The sequence below is a fragment of the Budorcas taxicolor genome, chromosome 18, assembly GCF_023091745.1.
Source record: "Budorcas taxicolor isolate Tak-1 chromosome 18, Takin1.1, whole genome shotgun sequence".
Lineage (NCBI taxonomy): Eukaryota > Metazoa > Chordata > Mammalia > Artiodactyla > Bovidae > Budorcas > Budorcas taxicolor.
In genome coordinates this window covers 54,935,254-54,941,344 of record NC_068927.1, presented here as the reverse complement: position 1 = coordinate 54,941,344, position 6,091 = coordinate 54,935,254, and the positions used below count along the sequence as shown (strand labels likewise).

Genomic DNA, 6,091 nt, shown 5'->3' with positions numbered 1-6,091 from the left:
CTTGCCCAACTCTCCGAGGGGCAAGTGTGCCTGCTGGTGCACACCTGAGCTGCCTCGGGAATCAAAAAAATTATCCATGATGCCATGCTCAAAGGTGAAGGGAGAGGCCTCAGAGGGCCCAGTTTGTCCACTTTGGTCAAAGATGCCCTTGGCCCTGCCCACAGGGCTGCAGGTGTCCAGCCTTCTGTAATCTTCCTCCGAGGAGGTGCTTGGGAATTCCTTAGGGACTTAAACAGTGTGAAGCAGGGGTGGGTGTCTGCCAGCGGTCTGGGGGATCCTGAGTCCTAGGCCAGGCTGCACCGTGGAGGGTCTGAAGATGCTGCTCCCTCGTTCTTGGCGGTGGTCTTCAAAGGTCTGGCAGGCTCTGGCACGCTTAGCAGATCTGGGACTGCTGATCATTCCGGGGCTGCTGCCACTGGGGTATCGTGCGTGGGTGTCCAGCAGGCAGGAAAGCTCATTCTTTGCTACTGGCCCAAAGGCTGCCCTCACCTCCCTGTGGCCTGGCCGAGACATGGATGCAGCCGCTCGCAGCACTGGCTCCCACGGTGACGTCACCGCCTTCTGCTCCGAGGCCCAGCGGTCTCCATGGCAACCGTTAGAGCATTGCCTCTGCTGGTCACTCTGCCCAGTCTCGTAGAAATCAGAGTCCGAGGGGCTCATTCAGGGATGAGGGGGTCAGCCACCTGCCTTCAGAAGTACACTCTTTTCTCCCTTGAGAAAATGACTGATTCAAGAAATCGTGGGACAGGGAATATACAAGATGATCTGGTAACATTTTGGGGGTCAGAAAGTAAGGAAATACTGAAAAAATGATGAAAACAGGTGGAAGGGCACAGAACCAGCTTGAAGCGCTCCCACAGGGCTCCTATGGGTCAAAGCTGCATGTTTTGAGCATCAAGGTTATAAGTGAGGGCAATAGATCATATCCCCTTGAATAAGACAGGGATCCATAAATCCGTGTGGATATAAATAAATGGATAAATGGAAAGTTTGGTGGAAGAATGTGGGCTGTTACTTTTTCTTGTACAAAACATGAATCAAGAAGAACAAAAATATCTCCCCCCACCTTCCTGGGCCACAGTGGCATGTGAGATCTTCCCAGACTGGGGATTGAACCTATGCTGTGTGCCACGGTAACACAAAGTCTTAACCACTGGGCAACCAGGAAGTCCAGGAGCAAGTGTGTTCAACTAAAAAGATCCTGCATGTCACAGTGAAGATCTCTCATTTGCAATGAAGATCCTGCCGGCCCCAAATAAGACTCAATGCAGCCAAATAAACAAATAATTTTTTAAAAAAGAAGAATTCTAAGAGTTCTCAACACAAGGAGAGAAATTTTTTTTTCTCTTTTCCTTCTTTTTTTATTGAGAAGAGGTGGATATTGGCTGAAATTACTATGGTAATCATTTCACAATACAGTAAGTCAAACCTATATGCTGTACCCCTTAAACTTATTCAGTGTGTGTTAGTCACTTAGTCGTATCTGACTCTTTGCAACCCCGTGGACTGTAGTCCGCCAGACTCCTCTGTCCATGGAATTCTCCAGGTAAGAATACTGGAGTGGGTTGCCATGCCCTCCTCCAGGGGTTCTTCCCGACCAGGGGATCAAACCCAGGTCCCAATTGCAGGCAGATGCTTTGCCATCTGAGGGAAAGAATCTCAGGGAAAGAATCCCTTGCCACAAGGGAAGTCCAAAACTTTTACAGTGATGTATGTCAATTGTTTTTCAATAAAACTGAGGGAAAAAGAGACTTGTAATAAAGATATTTCTAACAAACTCCTTGAAAAAAACTTTTTTTGCCATGAATTTATGAATCCTTGAGGCACCATTGCATATCCCTGGGTTTACGCACATTCCAAGTTGAGAGGGAGGGGACCAAACGGTTTGGTTATTGGATCCACCAAAATTGCCTGAGAAGTCTCCCTGTTCCTGGCTCCAGGCGACGTGTTGGGCATACTTGAGTGAATGAAACAAGCTCTGCTTTTAGGAGTTTAATCCAGTGGTTATGACTGGCCAGGCCAGCCTGTTTACAGCCAGGGAAAGAAACACTATAATTATCACGAATATAATATTCTGATACTTGGTGTGGGATGTAGAATACAGAGTATAATAATTGGGACATGTTTTGCTGAGGTTTAAAGAAAAAAACTAAATAAAATATTTTGGGGAAATTTGAGCAATGGATCCTATCTGGACTCACCCGGGAAGGCTTCCTGGAGGAGGTGACACTGGACGGGATCTTGAAGGACACACATAATAACCACAACAACAGTATTGCTTTTAAAAGGTGTCATCACCGTAACTTACATAGGGTATGCTGTGTGCCAGACAACATTCTAAGCCCGGCATCTGTCATTTAATTTTTTTTAACCACTTTTTAAAAAATTCAAATACGTTTATTTACAATGTTGTGTATGGTATAGCCATAGAATGGAATATTATTCAGCCAAAGGAAGGAGTGGAATTGTGATACATGCTTTAACATTGATAAGCCTTGAAGACAGTATGCTAAGTCAAAGAAGCCAGACACAAAACACCACATGTATATGATTCCACTTATATAAAGTCTCCAGGACTTCCCTGGGTTCCCGTGGTTAAGACTCTGTGCTCCTAATGTGGGGTCATGGGTTCAGTCCTTGGTCAGAGAAGATCCTGCATGCCATGCAGTAAAAAAAAAAAAATTCTCCAAAGTAAGTACAGCTGTAGAGATATAAAATTGATTAGCAGGTGCCAGGGATTGAGGGAGGGGGGAATGAGGAGTGAATCAGTATCAGATTTCCTTTGGGGGTGATGACAATTCTTGGACTAGATAGAAGTGATGTTTGCACAACGTTGTGATGGTGCTAAACGCCACTCATGTGCACTTTAGAATGGTCACTTTTAAGGCTTCCCTAGTAGCTCAGTGGTGACGAGTCCTCCTGCCAGTGCAGGAGAAGCAGGTTTGATCCCTGGTCCGGGTGGATCCCACATGCTTCAAGGCAACTAAGTCCACGCACCACAACCACTAGGCCTGTGCTCTGGAGCCCAGAACTGCAGCTACGGAGCCCCACCGCCCCTGCTCTGCAACAAGAGCAGCAGCTGCAATGAGAAACCCACACACCACATGGAGAACACTCCCTGCTCGCTGTGACTAGAGAAAAGTCCTTGCAGCAACAAAGACTCAGCATAGCCAAAAAATAAATAAATAAATGAAAGTATTTTAAAAATAAATAAAAGTCACACATGCTCAACAGTGAAAGTGAAAGGGCTTCTCTGGTGGCTCAGATGATAAAGTATTCGCCTGCAACATAGGGGACCCAGGTTCGATCCTTGGGTCGGGAAGATCCCCTGGAGAAGGGAATGGCAATCCACTCCACTATTATTGCCTGGAGAATCCCATGGACAGAGGAGCCTGGCGGACTACAGTCCATGGGGTTGCAAAGAGTCGGACATGACTGAGCTACTAACACTTCCACACTTCATTCCTGCTTAAAATGGTTAATTTTATATTACATGAATTGTACCTCAGTTAAAAAAAAATTTAAATGACTCTCTCTTTCGCTCAAATGTTTAGAATATTGGTGGGTCTATTCACTACGATGGGGAAACTCTAGGGAGAAATGAGCTATGAGGTCAGGAATTCTGTTTGGGGGGGTGGTTCTTAAATTTGATATGCCTAGCAGACATCCAAACAGAGTTAGACATACAAGCCTGGACTGCAGGGAAGAGATGGGGCGGGGATGTAAATTTAGAAGTCATTGGCACATGGGAGGAATTTTAAGCTGAGGAGCAGGGTGAGATCATCTAGGGAGAGAGTGTGGAGAAAGGAGAGAAAATGGTGGATATGTCAGGCAGAAGAGGAGAAAATGAGAGAAAGGATTAAGGATCGTGCCAGAAGGGAGAACCCCAAGAGTATATATTTGAAGAACAAAGAAAGGAATAGCAAAAGACTGGAACTGGCCCAAATATCCGTTTATAGGGGCTTCCCTCGTGGCTTAGTCGGTAAAAAAATTCTGTTTGCAATGCAGAAGACCCAGGTTTGATCCCTGGGTTGGGAAGAGCCCCTGGAGACGCGCAGGGCAACCCACTCCCGTATTCTTGCCTGGAGAATTCCAGGGACAGAGAAGCCTGGTGGGTTACAATTCTTGGAGTCACAAGAGTTGACTTAAAGACTAAACCACCACCCCCACCATCCATCTATAGACTGTTTAGCAAATCATGGTACATCCATATAATGGGAGACACACACATGTAAAAGAAAAGCAGGAGAGAGTTCTCTTTGCTGGGGTGGCAAAATTCCCTCTCTAGGAATCAATGTACTAAAATCCTCAAGATGTACTGCTTACATAACAAAGCAAGGTGTGTGTGTTTAAAGCCAAGGGAAGAGTTACAAAGAGAAAACGATCCATGCCAGAGCAACCTAGCAGATGCGACTGTAATCCAGTAATCAAAGCAAACATCCCCAGGGGTAGAATATACTGAAATCAGGTGCCCTTGCAGTGACAGACCAAGGAGGACATGTCCAGGGAATCACTTCCGGGGAATTCCTGCCCCAAATGCATCTGATCACAGGGAGACACCAGACAAACCCACATGCAAAGTCATTACACAAAAGAGGCCTGCCCTCTTCAAAGTGTCGGGGTCACAAACATCCAGGAAAGATGGGAAGGGGCTCCACGGTGAAGGAGGTGAGAAAGACGACTCGGTGCAACTTCCGGTCTCCCATGACATCCCAGGCTGGGAAAACACAGTTGCTGGAGAGGATATGACTAGGACGATTGACGAGACTGAATATGGACTTTGGATTGGATAAGCGTGCGGTGCTAATGTTGAACTTCCTGAATTTTTTAAAAGTGTTTTTTTTTCTTTATCATTATTAAGTATCAGCTTAATACTGCAGACATTTCAAATCACCAGTCAACAACTCATTCTTCCCCACCCATCCCACCCCAAATTCTTGATAAAGAGCTCTTCAAATAAAGACACACACTCTTCTCTCCTCTGTATAAAACTTTAGGAAATAAAGGCAAAGAACTGCATACATCTTGCTGCAAATACTGCCCACAGCTGTGGAGACAGTGGCTGCCCAAGGCTGCCTATATTGTCCAGGTCCTGAAAGACTCTGTTCATGAATTGTCCCTTCACAAAGCAAGTCCACCACTTGCTGGGTTTATCATTCTGAGAGTCAAAAACTTTCTCACAAAGTCTCAGTCCAGCCTCTTGCCTCAGCCGTTGTAAGCAGGCCCTCATCACTTCATCTTCGTGTTTGTTTGCAGGTTTGGTGTAAACGGCATTAAGTGGAAAACCAGGCTCTCTGGGAATGGGAAAATTAGTGATTCCCAGTGTATACATTTCTTTCTCACCTTGGCTTTTAGAAGTGCACTTTTGGAGTTGCTTCAGACACTCAGAAATGTAGAGTTATGTATATCAAGGTCCTATCGGCTTCATTCTTAATTTCATAGTTTTTGAAGAAGACATTGGCCTTAAAGTAATAGCTTCATTCACAGTATCTGTCTCTTTTGTCTCTCTTGGGGCAGGTCCTTTGAACTGACTTCTGATGGGCAACAGTGCCATGTCTCCAGTGAGTTTGGTGTCAGGGTCCATGAAGGAAGAGTAGTAAGCTGGCATCTTGGAAGCGCCCGGATCTCAACCTTGACAAAGAGAATCTGGTTAGAGCTCGGTGGTTCTGGTCTGGTCAAAAAAATAGTTTTTAATTTAGGTCTTACTCTCTTTTATTTCATTTATTTTTAGTCTTTGCCAGGTGGCATGTGAGCTCTTAGCTCCTGGACCAAGGATCAGACTTGTAGCCCCAGCATTGGGAGTGTGAAATATTTACCACTGGAGCACCAGGGAAGTCCTGAATTTCTTGATTTTTGATAACTCCCATGGTTCTGTGAGAAAAAGTCCCTCTTATTTTTAGAGAAGGAACACTGACAGACTGAGAGGTAAAGAAGCATGACGTATGCAACTTATTCTCAAAAGGTTCTGAAAAAAAGAGAGAGAGAAAAGGATGGGGGATGCAGTGTGTCAGTTTCCTAGGGCTGCCATATCAAAATGCCACAATCAGGATAGCTTAAAACAATAAAAATATATTCATTCACTTTTCTGAGG

General features: G+C 45.2%; 1 pseudogene; it reads right to left on the bottom strand.

The window, feature by feature from the left end:
- Positions 1-3,780: 3,780 nt before the first annotated feature.
- LOC128063988 (actin-related protein 2/3 complex subunit 3-like) lies at positions 3,781-5,608 on the bottom strand (annotated as a pseudogene).
- Positions 5,609-6,091: the final 483 nt, after the last annotated feature.